The sequence below is a fragment of the Macaca nemestrina genome, unplaced genomic scaffold (assembly GCF_043159975.1).
Source record: "Macaca nemestrina isolate mMacNem1 unplaced genomic scaffold, mMacNem.hap1 Scaffold_43, whole genome shotgun sequence".
Lineage (NCBI taxonomy): Eukaryota > Metazoa > Chordata > Mammalia > Primates > Cercopithecidae > Macaca > Macaca nemestrina.
This window is the reverse complement of record NW_027257672.1, coordinates 147,128-161,131: the sequence shown is the minus strand read 5'-3', so window position 1 is coordinate 161,131 and position 14,004 is coordinate 147,128. Positions and strand designations below refer to the sequence as shown.

The following is a 14,004-nucleotide window of genomic DNA, read 5'->3' as shown; positions in this document are numbered from 1 at the left end:
GCGCCTCTCCGTGGTGCCATTGATGGGGAGGGGCCGGTATGGCCGCGAGGCCGCATACCCACAGCCACCCTGCCACGGAGACACGGGCCTTCGACGGTTACTTCTGCCAAAGAACCCTGCTGCGTCTTGGAGCACACCATGGTGGGCGGGAAGCTCCACCCGGAGAAACAGCCATGCTTCTCCCCAGAGCCAACGGAGGGCACTTCCCACCCTGCATTCAGCAGATTACTTACATTCTGGAAAACATCTGAGTTAATGGGGAACAGTAAAATGAAAAGGTCACGCTAGAAAGTTTAGAAGGTTGTGTGGAGTCTCAGGAGGTCCAAAGATTTCTGAACCAAGACTGCTGCGAGCAACGAGCTTACAGGGAAAGTTTCCACACGGGCCTTCAACAAGCAACGCTCAGCAGGGAGGAGCCCCGTTCTGGGCAGAACCTCAGAACCAGAACATCGGACACCACAAAGTCACAACAGAGCCAACAACAACTGAAATACAGCGCTCTCCTAAGATGTGTGCGTCACCTGCAGAAAGTCACCACACATTAAGATGGGGGAAGAGAAGGATAAGGTTAGAAACAAATTTGAAATAATTTCTGCATACGTAAAATTTCTACATCCACTGGCTTTCTTTCTGGGAGTAACAACTTTTACAGGAGATGCACATCCCCGTTGGAAGGAGTTTGGGTTTTCCGTGGGCAGAGTCAAGGGCTCTCCAAGAAATGTGAACCTTTTCTCACTCACTGAGCCGCGTGCCCTGAGGCCGTCCTGGCCTGTCTGAGCACCTCCCTGGCTCTGCCTCCAGCCAGCTCCTTCCAGCACTCACCCCGCTGCTCCCAGAGCCTGCACTGGCCCAGGATCTCCTCTTCTGCTGCTGTCAATCTTCCACTTTAGGGCAAATAAGTTGGAAACTAGAAAGTTATAAGACCCCTTGGCTTTTTAAAAATTTGTCTTCTCAGAAAACAAAGAATACTAATTCTACTTCCATGGTTTAATATGTTGCCCACACCTGCATGTTCATGGATATGTGTTTTTATATATATTTTAATCAGTACTTATAAAAGCATGCACTGTTGGCTACATTCAGTTCAATTACATTTGATGTAAGAAGTTTTAATTTCAGTGAATTCAGGCACTCAAAATTTAAGCCCTCTGACATCTATTAATCAAATGGAAAAATGACAGGTAGATATTACAAAAATCAAGAGAATTGTTTAATATAAATCCTGGACTTTTAGATATTTCCACAAATGTAATGTATACATTAGTACATGACCTTGAGCATTTTCACAACTCTTTGAACTAAAATTCTATTCTTAACTTTTATAGGTAAATCGACATCCATATGTGATTTTAAGCAGCTCAAACATCAGCTCTTAAAAACAACCAGAAATCCTGCGGGCAAATCCCACCAAGCAGCAAATAACGGAACTGTACCCAACAACCCAGGTACCTCCCCTGAGGCATCTGGAACTTGAGGATTACGAGCAGCCTTTGGTTTCTGAGGCACCCGAGAGTGGGGACTCCAACTCCCCAAGTCTAGGAAGGCCTCAGCGATAAGGAAAACTGATCAAAAAGTCATCCCTGCCGGCCCCCTGCCATGGGCTACCCCCTGCCGGCCCTCAGCCACGTGCTTGCAGATCTCACTTCCTCTCTGTCCCGCAAAGCCTGACTCCTGATTCCAGCCCTGCCGCTTACTGGGATGTGGCCATGGACGTCAACTGCACCTGTAAGGAGAGAAGCCTGTCAGGATACAGGATCCTGGCCATCCTGGCAGCTCTCAAGCTGATACTGTAACTTTGTAGTGAGTTACTTAATGCAAAGGTTTAACTTTGAAAAATTTAGATGTGTGTATTCTAACGGAAATTCTGAATGTAGAACACAGGCCACACCCTCACACAGATGTTGTCTGGCCAGCACTCTTTTGTCTTTTCAATAGACGTTTTTAAAAGCAGTTTTTGGTTCATAGCAAAATCAAGAGGAAAGTACAGAGAGTCCTCACCTATCTCCTTTCCCAGCACAGGCACAGCCTCCATCATTCTCCTGCCCTCATGAGACCAGCATGTCTGTATGACGACAGACCCGCATCAACACGGAACCACCACCCACAGTCCACAGCTCACACGAGGACTCGGCCTGCTGCTGCTCACTCTGTGGGTTTCACAGACGTGGAACGGCATGGATCCCCCATGAAAGCCCCACCTGGAGTTGTTTCCCACCTTCCATATCCCCTATGCTCCTACCATTCATTTCTCCCTTCCCCAACCCCTGGCAGCCACTGATTGTTTGACTGTCTCCACAGCTTTGCCTTTTCCAGACTGTGCTGTGGTTGGACTCAGACAGCAGGCAGCCTTTCCAGATTGGAGTTTCACTTAGCAACATGCGCTTAAGATCCTTCCTTGTCTTCATGGCTTAGGGGTCCAGTTCTTTTTAGCGCTGAATAATATCCCAGTATCTGACATACCACAGTTTATCCATTCACCTGCTGAAGGGCATCTTGGTTGCTTTCTAGTTTTGGCAATTATAAAGCTGCTGTCAACGTCTGTGTGCACATTTCCGCATGGAAGTAACTTTCAGCTCCTCCGAGTAAACGTCCAGGACTGTGATTGCTCCTGTGGTCGGAGAGCTTAGTTCCACGGAAAACCGCCACGCTGCCTCCTACAGCAGCTGCCCCACTTCCTCCAGTGATGAGTGAGGGTCCTGATGCCTACACACCCACCAGCACGCGGCGGTGTCGGAGTTCGGGTTTTGGCCAGGCCGATGGGTGCACAGTAACGCCTCGCCCTATGACATAAGACGCGGGCCATGTTTCCACGTGTAGATTTGCCATCTGTGTATCTTCTTTGTTGGGGTATCTGTCCAGGTCTTTGGTCCATTTTTAATCAGGTTGTTCATTTTCTTGTTGAGTTTTGAGAGTTCCTTGCACGGTTTGGATAACAGCCTTTCTCAGATGAGTCTTTTACAGATGCGTTCTCCCCGTCTGTGGCCTGCCCTCTCATGCTCCTGAGACACTATGTTTTTTAGTTTGAAAAACACTTTAGACAGAAGATGGACCTCCCAGCCCACCACTGTTCTCAGTTTGGCCGTGGTCACCACCCTCCCAGCCCTGGTTCCCACCTTTCCACCATCTGCTGGTCCTATGGGTGTCAACCCATACTGAGTCCCTAACATATCTCCAATGATGGCAACGTCAAAGCAGGCCGTTTGCAGGTAGAAAGGAGCTGATGGAGGCCGGAGCAGAGTGTGAAGGCCAGCGGATTCATCCCTCGGGGACCGGCAGGCCTCTCAGATATCCCCCTGGGTCACATCCCAAATGAAGTACCTGCTTTGGCCGTGGGCAGGAAGCAGGACCTGGCCCAGATCTCAGCATATTTGACCTGGCACGGCATTTACAGGTGAGCCTCCATAACCGGAAACTCGACTCTCTGGGGAGAATGCATTTTCATTATCAAGGCTTTTAGGCTTTTAATTAAGAAACCAAAGAGCAGTGACTGGAGTGAGGATGCAGGGACTCTGGGTGACCCACACGCTCGTTTCCACCTGGCACGAAGGACCCTGGAGTGAGGGTACAGTGCCTGCTCTGAGTCACCAGCACACTCATCATTTCTACATAAAGAACCCTGTGAGTCTGTCCCAGGACTTTTTAGCCTAGACCTAAAAATTCACAGCTTTGGAAACCTTCATCATTTTAGGAACCTGACAGGTGGGCCAGGGGGATCTCACAGAGTGAGGTGCTGTCTATGGGGTCAGCAAAATGCAGCTGGGGCTTCCCGCAAGCACTTCAGGGAGGCCGTGCACTGGCCCTAGGCTGGTTCCGCCTCCTATCCTCGGTTCTCATGCCCAGCCGTGAGGGGAGCCCCCCGCTTCAGGAGCGGTCCCTGGCTCCAGGCCCTAACGTCCATGTCCAGGCCCCTGGTAGGGCAGCTTCTACCCCAGGGAGGCTGGAACTGGAGACAGCCTGGAGCTCTAGGCAATCCTGGCAACCACATGCTTCCCGAAGTGGCTGCAGACAAACTCCTGCTTCCAAAACCTGGCACGGTCTGTGTGAGGCCTGGAACGCGGGAGGCGCGATTACCCTCTCATGGTTATCAAGTCAAGTCATAGTCTCTTAGACCTATGTGTGACTGGAAGTATACACATTATGGAAGTGTATATAAATGTGAATACAGACACGCTTATTTTCCTTTTATATACCTTACATATATGTGTATACGTGCATATGTATAAAACATGGAAGAAAAAACCATACTTAAGATTTCAAATCTCAGTCACAAAGATCTCAGAAGCAAATTATTATTCTTAAATTCTAAACAAAGATGTAACATTTTACATTCTTACAAACAAAACGTTCTCTATTAGCATTTTATTTTAAAAACTAAGAATGCATTGCACTCTCTCAATTTCGATTTTTAACTCAGCTCACAAAGGCCCCTGTACAAAGGCCTCTGTACCTCGGCAAGAATGGCGGTGGTCACACCTGTGGCCATTTATCCTCTCGACATCTAGCTCCTCTTCCTGAGGCAACAGCACCTCTGAAGTCACAGCCTGGCCTCCCAACTCTCCCCCGTCCCGGGCTTCTTGGCATTTTGCTCTGCTGCACACACCTCAGCAAATACTGCTGATTAGCCAGAATCACCCAGAAATCTCTTAACCTTGATTCTGGCTGCTTTTGTAATTTGTAATATCTGTACTTCTGGTGTGATTTGAGAAACAACAAATTTTAAAATTAGAGAAGATGTGGTTTTTATTCTCTCCTTTCTGCTTGCAACCTTGAAAATTCAAGTAGCAGCAAGGGTTTGTTGAAAGTAACTTCCACCAAATAGAACCTATTACAAAGGTACTACAGAGTGTCAAATAACCACATAGATGTAAAATAGAGATGCAGACACAGATATAAAATCCAATGGTTAAACCAAATTGAGAAATGCTTGCCAGTTTGATAGGACTTCTAAAACTTGACATAAATGTTGGCTGAGGGATACAAGATGTTATGAGATGAGTGAGATGCTTGGCCTAGAACCACAGGCTCTCTCCTCTTTACAGCAGAAAATCCATAAGGAAGTCAAATCTGAAAGAACCAGGTACCGTTGAATGGCATACTCAGCCATCCTTCCCCATTCCTGGGCCAGCTGCGGTGAGTGCAGCCAGTCGTTCACCAACATCCATCATCCATCCTCCAGGCCATGGCTACAATTTACTTCCAGGCTCCCTGTCATTATGTAGATTAGGTAAATCACTGCCACTCTCACCTTAAGCCTCCCCGCCAGCATGGTAATCATCCATTCCCAACCACGGCAAGGACAGCCGTGACCCTGGGAACGCAGAGCAGGGGTCGGGAAGAAACCTGGATCCCTGAATACCTCATGGAGCAGTCACCAGCCTGGAACATCCTCCTTGATGGGTTTGCAAGAGAGAACTCCTTGGTTCCTCAAGCTACAATACTGCAGTCTCAGGTCACAGCATCGTTACCTACCCTCGTCAGGAACCGTTCATGCTCATCAAGACATGAGAACAAAACTGCAGTGGCACAGTCACACTCGACGCAGACCACCTGCTGCTCACATTCATCGTATTAACACCTAAAAGCCACCGTGGTGGATATGCTGGATGTGGACACTCGGCGGCTTTTTGCTGGAGACACGCTTTGTGCATTTATCGCACGACCATCTTGGCGTCAGGAGGGGCTGTGCAGGTGGCAGCTGTGCACGTCACAGGGAGTCTCACTCGCTGGACTCTCAGCCAGCTCCCACTATCAGTGCCCGCAGAGTCCTCTCCTCCAGGAGCACGTGCTTGGACGCCACAGTGGCCTGTGGATCCACACAACAGCACTGTGTGCCCCAGGAGCTTAGAAAGTACCACTGCATCAATGCCTCCACAGGTGAGGCCGGGGGCAGAAGCCAACCTCAAGCAGTTACGGTCCTCCGTGGGGCTGGAGTCCAGGCAGGAAGGTGGCTCAGCGGCTCTCCTCTCACTGTGAAACTTCCTAGGTCCCCACATGAACAGAACCCTAAATAACACGCAACAAACAACAGGAACGAGAATACGACCAGCAGCTTCTGAGATGAGCAAGCTGGACTGATCATGAGACACCTGACGGTGATGGTGCCAGAGCCCCTCCCAGTAACCTGTGAGGACAGCGCTGCCAGCATCTCCCTAAAACCAGCCCAAGTCAAGTTAGACTTGAGGCTTTCCAGGAGTGGGTAGATCCATTCAATCCCACAGTCTGAACCTTCCAGGCCGTGTCTCATGGCCCTCATCTCACATATGGGAACCCGGACGCTGCACCATAAACGCAGCCCCAAGCCCTCGTTCCTTCTTCAACACCACACACCAGCACAGTGAACACTTAGGATCTGGGCATTCACATAAAATACTGCTTAACTAAAACTTCTGATTTAGAACATGTTTAATTCCTACTCACAGAGCTCAAAGTGTTCTGTCCTAGGAGGCGGTAGCTGTAACTAAGCATGAGAGAAGAAGGGATCAGAGTGGTGCCAAGTATTAAATATTCCTCTAAATCTATTCACCAGGTTGCCATGCTATTGTCACCTGCTTCATTTTCTGTCCTTAAAAGACAAAATAGTTACTTTTCAAAATAGACAACCTGTTTTACTGATGCTTAGCTATAAAGTAGCGAGCTACGTATCCAAAAGGGAGATATGGGAAAACAGAAAATGTTCACAAGCGATCGGGGTTGGGGGGCAGTTGCAGCAGCACCTGGCTCTGTTGCGCTGTGAGCCAGCCACGTGGGCTGGACAGCTCACTTAGCCACTGAAATTACATCATCTAAGATTTTGTTTCAGTTACTTGGATAAATTCTCCCTCTTGCTATGAAGAGTAAGGTTTGAGGGGTTTTTTTGTGTTTTTTTTTTTTTTTTGACTTGGAGTCTCGCTATGTCACCCAGGCCGGAGTGCAGTATTACAATCATGGCTCATCGCGGCCTTGACCTTCTGCCTCAAGCAATCCTCCCGCCTCAGCCTTCCAAGCAGCTGGGACCCAAAGGCGAGTTTGATTTCTTTGCTAACGAATTCCTAATTCACCTCGCAGTGGGCCCTGTCAAGGCCATATGCCCGGACATCCACCTTGCCGACCGTCCATGTGGTCTCTAAGGTGGATGCCCTCCGGTTGCCTGGGCTCTGCACGCGATACTGAGTCTCCAAGTCTGCCGCTGTATAAGGGACTGACAGCCCCAAGCGTCTCGACGCGCCACCTTGAGCCGGGCTTTATTCCACAGGGCGACTCTGCTTCCCGTGATGAGATGCAGCACGTGAGCACAGATCAAAGGGTATCAGCAACTAACCCATTCCCCTGGTACTAAGCAGAGGACCAAGAGTTTAGTTCCTTACTTATTTGCTACGGGCTTGATTCAAAACAGCTTTCTGGAATCCTGGGGACAGACACCTCTAACTGGTGAGAATTCTGGCTTTAGTAACGGAAGGATCACCTAAAGCCCATTTTGTAACTGCTGTTCTCATCAGAATTTGAAGCCAAAGGGAAAAATAAAAGGGGGGCTAAGATCGTGACACCCCAGTTTGCACAAGGCCAACCAGCCTGCTTGAGGGGGTAAAAGGAATAGGATTTTTAAACTGCTGAGTTTTAAAAACGTGGCTGTAGGCTGGGCGCACTGGCTCACGTCTATAAGCCCAGCACTTTGGGAGGCCGAGGTGGGAGGATTGCTTGAGGCCAGGAGTTCAAGACTGGCTTGAGTAACACAGCAATACCCTATCTCTTTAAAAAGAAAAAAAAAAGTTATTAAAATAGTAATAAAAAGGTTAATACAATAAATTACTATGTCAACATGGCACCCCCTGCTGTCAGACGAGGTGCAATCTCTGTGGCTGTGAGGTCCGGAGAGAAATGTAACCGGCATCATAGGGAAGGTGGACCCCAAAGCCCCACAACATTACTCCTGTACAGTGTGTTAACCAGCATGAAATCTCCTCCACAATCAGAAGCCTGGTTTAGAGGAACGCTGCCCACTGGACCTGGGTGGACTCCAGATGCCGGTCGACCAGACAGCCCCACCCTGGGACCCTGCCGGCAGCCCCGACTGGACAGAATGGCCTCATGAGTGTCCTTTCCTGCCACAGGCTGCAGACCCTGAGCCAGTCCTGGCTGTGACTGATGCTGCGCATAAACGTCTGCGCCCAACAGCTCACCTTTGTACATGACACGCCCAGTCCACCTCATTTCAAATGTTACACTTGCCCCAAGGCGAACATGGATGTTACAGGTTAACTCACTGCATGTGTGCTAGACTTTCCCTGTAAGTGTTCAGACATTGTACGAACCGGATGAACAAACCCCACTTTCCCTGTAAACGTTCAGACATTCCTTGAGCCCGATGAACACACACAGCCAACAAAGCCCGGAACGTGTAATGCCGCGGCCTCCTCCCCTCCTGAGGGGCGTGTGCTTACAGCTCCCCCAAGACCACATTTCCCAAAGCACAGAGTGTTACTCTGAAAATAAAACCTCCTTTTTCCTTCCTCTGTACATCTCGTGGTCGTGTTAACAACTATTGCTACAAATGCAGAGAAACGGGGTATCATCCGTGCTGGTCACCGAATTCCTAGCACCAAAGCTTCAAGGCCCCCCAGTCTGAAGGAAGCTTCTATCACCCTAAAGCCAACTCTGGAGACGAAGGCCAAGCTGGGGAAAGGCTGTGTCTCTGCAAATCCACGCCACGGGGCCCTCTGCAGTTGTGTGTAAGGAACTCTTGGTCTGTCCTGGGGTTTGGGGAAATCAGGATGCAAGCAGATACCGTACGCTCTTCCACGGGACCGTGAAGTCTGCGGAACCTCAGAGGAACACGGAGACAAACGGTGGCACGATTCTCACAGGCCGAGCCTCGATGGGCGCCCGTGTCAAGAACACAGACACGCCGGGAGGGGCAGCCGATGCAGGCAACGCCTGCAACTCCAGCAAGCAACAGCGTCTGAGTGTGGGGGTCTCTGGCCAGGCTCCACCACAACTGCCATATTCTGTGACAAAATTTTAAAAATAGGTTTTAACTAGTTATAACTCTAACTTGTTTTACACATAAACAGAACACAGGGTACCAACAGGCTCCAAAATACTTTGCCTAGAACCAAGTCTAGAATGCAGATGGATGCTGCTCCGAGTGTGACGAGTCCCCTTGTAGTGCCATAAATCCTAGATCTAGGTGACTAAGCGCTCTTCCTAAACCAGACGGCACCATGAGGCTCTGAGGGCACCCTCTGTCCCCAGGCCAGTCCATCAGGCCCTGCAGAAGCTTCTAGAGTAAGAGCCTGTGGATTTGTATTGGACGGATGTAAACCAGGCAAAGTCACAGGGGCTCGTCCTGGAAGCCTATCCATTTACCCACTCATGCCGTGGAGAGCCCTGCCCCCAACTCCACACCCGCAATCACGCTCAACCACAAGAACTGGCTTCTAGGCCCTCAAGCTACTCCCTCTCGACCCCGGACAGACGCTTCTCAAACCATGAGACCCAGAGTAGTCTTAACAGGTGGTCCCAGCAGAACTGGCCACTGCATTAATTGATATTTTGTGTGTGGGGGGGTGGTTGTTCTTCTGTCACTCAGGCACAGTGCACCATAAGTACAGTGGTGCTATCATGGTTCACTGCAGCCTCAACCTGCCAGGCTTGGGTCATCCTCCAGCCTTAGCTTCCCGAGTAGCTGGGACCACAGGTGTACATCACCTGTCCTATTTAATTTTTTGTAGAGTCAGGGTCTTGCTATGTTGCCCAGGCTGGTCTTGAATTCCTGGGCTCAAAAGTGAACTGCCCAACTCAGCCTCCCAAGGTGCTGGGATGACAGGTGTGAGCCACTATGCCCAGCCTAGAATTGGTTTTTCTTAAACCTGAGTTTGACACATGAACCCCACTTACATAGATATCAGCACACTCTCACAGCTCGAGAGTTTTCCTGAATCTCGATTCTGTCCGTTCAAGGTCAATATCTAAGAAAGGGTCAGAACTGACCCTCCCTCCGTGAAGCCTAAGGGCAAATGCAGCAGCATCTCAGTGTATGAGGAGACAAAGTAAGAAGGGTGGAAAATACACACTGAAATTCTAGTGCTAGAATCATAATCACCAACACTTTAAGAGGGAATCTGCTTTCCAAAATATGTAGCTGCTGGATTAACTTCAAAGTCACCAGATTCCACAGGCAGTAGCTCACAGGGGCACAGCTTTCTAAGGCCGCACAGCCCGGGACAGCGTAACAGCCTCAGGGCAAAGCAAACTAAACAAAGGCTTGGTTCTCTCAAGGACGAAGGTGCTCAAGTGTTTCCAAATATTCTTCTTCTTCTAAGTAAGTTAGATGCCTCCTACAACACTGTTTAGAGTGCCAGTGTGTTCAGAAACATGAAGTTGAAAATACATCTCAGGACCCCAAAATCACTACGCTAAAGGGACATCAAGGTGAGGAAGAGCTTAGAGCAAACCTGCCTCCCATGCTCTTCCTAACAGAGACAGCTACTGGGGGTGGAGGGAAAAGCCACGTACCTCCCTCACAACCGATCCACAAGGAAATTCCTCATGGACAGAGGACAGAACTCAAAGTCACCATCTGCACACGGAGATAAATGCGGATCTGACTGCTTCCTCTGGAAAGATGCACCAGAAATGCATTTGTCTGATCTACCTGTGACCTGGAAATCCCTCCCCGCTTCGAGCCGTCCATCCTTTCTAGACTGAACCAACGTACGTCTCACATGTATTGATGTCTCACGTCTCCCTAAAATGTGTAAGACCAAGTTGTGCCCCAAACACCTTGGACACATGTTCAGGACCTCCTGAAGCTGCCGCAGTGTGTCCTCAACCCCTCCTAAGGCTGTGTCTATAACCTTGGGAAAATGAACTCTCTATGGATCAAGGACTGTCGCAGAGATCCTTCTGGTTTACAGGAAGCATTCTCTCCTGCGAGTATATCAATGAAATCATGTGGAATTACAAAATGCCACTTTAGTAAAAGCCAAAGGAATTAGGGTTCTATGTGCTTCAAAAAAAAAAAAAAAGTAACGTTCTATTTGTCAATGGACCATGAAGCCCACACCCCCTTTTGCAGTGAAGATGTCAAATGGGACGAGAGGCCCCTCCTGCGGATGCTACCCTCTGACCCCACTTCCCAGAGTCCAGTTTCCTGCTGCTCAGGGAACAGCAACCCCAGCTTCACGGGGCTCAGGCCTCCAAACCCAACTCCCACCCATGCTGGAGAATCACCCCAGGGACTAGCTAAGTGGCAGGTGCAACTCTCACCTCACCCCCTTAAAGGGGAAAAGGCACCTTCCCGCTCCTCTTCCTGCTGGTGGGAACAGGGGCAGGAGCTGGAGGGTCAGGAGTCGGGCGGCAGAACCGAAGCAGCCTGGGTCCCTGCTAGTCAGAGTTGGCAAATGCCAACCATCCCCGACATTCACTTTGCAAATAAATCCTTCTCTTTTGTCAGGTCCCTGGTTATAAGTTTGCACCCATAACTTAAAAAGAAAAAAAAAAAAACTCAGATAAAAAATCGGTGTTTGGCTGACAATATTTCAATTATCTTGGGGCCTTGGGTCAAATGATGGCAAAACAGGAAACTGAACGCTGTTATTCAGGAAACTACCTTCCAGCGCCGTCTACCCTCCCAGGCTGTCACCTTATGGTTGTTTGTCTGCTAGATGATTAACAAAACTGTTCTGAAAACCTAGGTGTACAGAACAGACAAGAAGTCAGCTCGGGTTGAGGGGAAGCAGGATAAGACCCCCTTCCCCGCAGGATGGTGGAAGAGGAGGAACCTTCAGCACCTGGGTTTTCAGGATGCTGGATCTCTGAGAGCATCTCTCACAGCTCAAGTACAGCCAGACCCTCCTCTGACACAGCCTGTTCAGGCGAAGGTGGGCACCTGCCCTAGAGACCCACAGCCCTGTGCGGGGCTCAGCTGGAGCTGAACTTGCCTCCCTTGGTAAGAGTCAGGGCCAGGGGTGGGGAGAGGAGAGAAGCAGCAGGCCTGAGGGCCACTGTGGAAACTCCATGCCACGCTAACTCTCGTCTGATGTGCTCCGGCCAAAGCCACGCTTCTCGGAGGGAGTTTCCCTTCACACATCCGGAAATCATCAACATCTAGTCTCCCCACAGAACAGATCCTTCCCCAGGAGGCAGACGCTTGGCTGTAACACGGGGTAATGAGGGGCGCGCCTTCGTGCCCACTCTGTAGTGTTTCCTGTTACCTATTTTACCTTAAGCTACAAATGATTCCCGTTTACACGGGACACAGTGACACAGACAGCAAAACACATGAGATTCAGTGTGATCCCACACCCGTCACTGCTGACCTCAAGTGCTTTGTTCGTTTTGCTTCTAGAGTTTGTATTCTCTCCCCGGGTTCCAGGCCTGTGGATTCAACCAACCATAGATCAACATATTTTTTAATGTGTTTGTACTAAGCATTCAGACTTTATTATTCATTAAACAACTACTCGCATGGTATGTCCATGGTATAGCTGTTACGAGCAACCCTGACATGACTGTCTGCAGGAGGATGTGCATATGTCATATGCAAACACGATGCCATTTTATTGCAGGGACCTCAACGCCCAAAGACCTTGGATTCCATAGGCAGTCCTGCAGCCCACCCCCATGGGCACTGTGGAATGGCTATAATAGAAAATATGGAGGTTTTAAACAGTTATGTACTAAATCTAATCTTTTGTTAAGAAATTAATGTGTATCACTTGTATTATTTGGAAGTCCTTCCTGGCCCAGAGACTTGACATGTTCTTATCTTTTTGTCCACGGATCTACCCATTCCAGTAAGCTTGTTGAACACAAATCAATTTTACAATTAAATTCTTACAAGAATCACACTCAATCTGTAAGCTGCTTTGGTTTTTAAAGTGAAATAACCAATAGTTTTGCCAACCTGCTATATCATAGAATAACAGGATAAAGCAGCCCCATGGCATGCAAAAACATGGGGTTTCAAAGCTAACCAGTATAAAACACGTTACAAATCCCTAAATATGAAAACGTTTTACACCAAAACAGATATTCCAGAAAAAAACAGGATGTTCAAAAAAGCCCTTTGCAGAAAAGCACTTTCCCCTTCATTTTTCACACGGTTTCCTGAAGCTTGTGTTTGGTGATGACCATGAACCAGAAGTAGCGTCCGCTGCAACTACTGTTACAGCAACACAGAATATTAAGGCAAAAAAAAAAAAAAAAAAGGCCGCGCGCGGTGGCTCAAGCCTGTAATCCCAGCACTTTGGGGGGCCACGACGGGCGGATCACGAGGTCAGGAGATCGAGACCATCCTGGCTAACACGGTGAAACCCCATCTCTACTAAAAAAAAAAAAAAAAAAAAAAAAAAAAAAACCTAACCGGGCGAGGTGGCGGGCGCCTGTAGTCCCAGCTACTCGGGAGGCTGAGGCAGGAGAATGGCGTAAACCCAGGAGGCGGAGCTTGCAGTGAGCTGAGATCCGGCCACTGCACCCCAGCCTGGGCGACAGAGCGAGACTCCCTCTCAAAAAAAAAAAAAAAAAAAAAGGACACAGCATATTTCCTACTGATGAGAACAGGTAGAGTGTTATAAAATGAGTGTGTCCTAAAGTCAACAATGTTCAAATTCTAGGTCTCCCACAGACACTAGACGGTAACCGCCAAAGCTTATGTACCTGGCAACGTTCAAGGAGACCAAGTTCAGAGCTGTCACAATGCAGCACCATCCTCACGCGATTATCTCAGGCAGGTTTGAGGGCAAGTGCCCCCGTCACAGTGGGAAAGCTGCCCAGCCCAGCACTTCCTGAGATCACAGACCTTCGCCTTCCCACGTCTTCAATAGTTCCTTTACACCGGGAACCACACAACAAAACCTAAAACACTTCCTCAAATCTCAAGACAGTCTTTAGAGCTCTTTTCCTTGCCCCTTCTCTTACTGAAAAAGCTTATTTTGTAAGCAACCTGTAGTGCTTACCAGAGCTGGGGCGGGAGGAGAGCTAGTGTTTGGTAGACCGAGTTTCAAGCGTGGGGAGACCAGAAAGTTC

The 14,004-nt window shown here is 49.0% G+C and overlaps 2 protein-coding genes across 11 annotated transcripts in view; one reads left to right on the top strand and one right to left on the bottom strand.

Moving 5' to 3' along the window:
• Window positions 1-14,004, bottom strand: part of LOC139361333 (disco-interacting protein 2 homolog C-like) — a 205,344-nt gene that overhangs the window by 62,335 nt on the left and 129,005 nt on the right. The gene's annotated exons all lie outside the window — the stretch shown is intronic.
• LOC139361332 (disco-interacting protein 2 homolog C-like) overlaps window positions 1-14,004 on the top strand; it is an 87,827-nt gene that overhangs the window by 62,145 nt on the left and 11,678 nt on the right. The window lies entirely within an intron of this gene.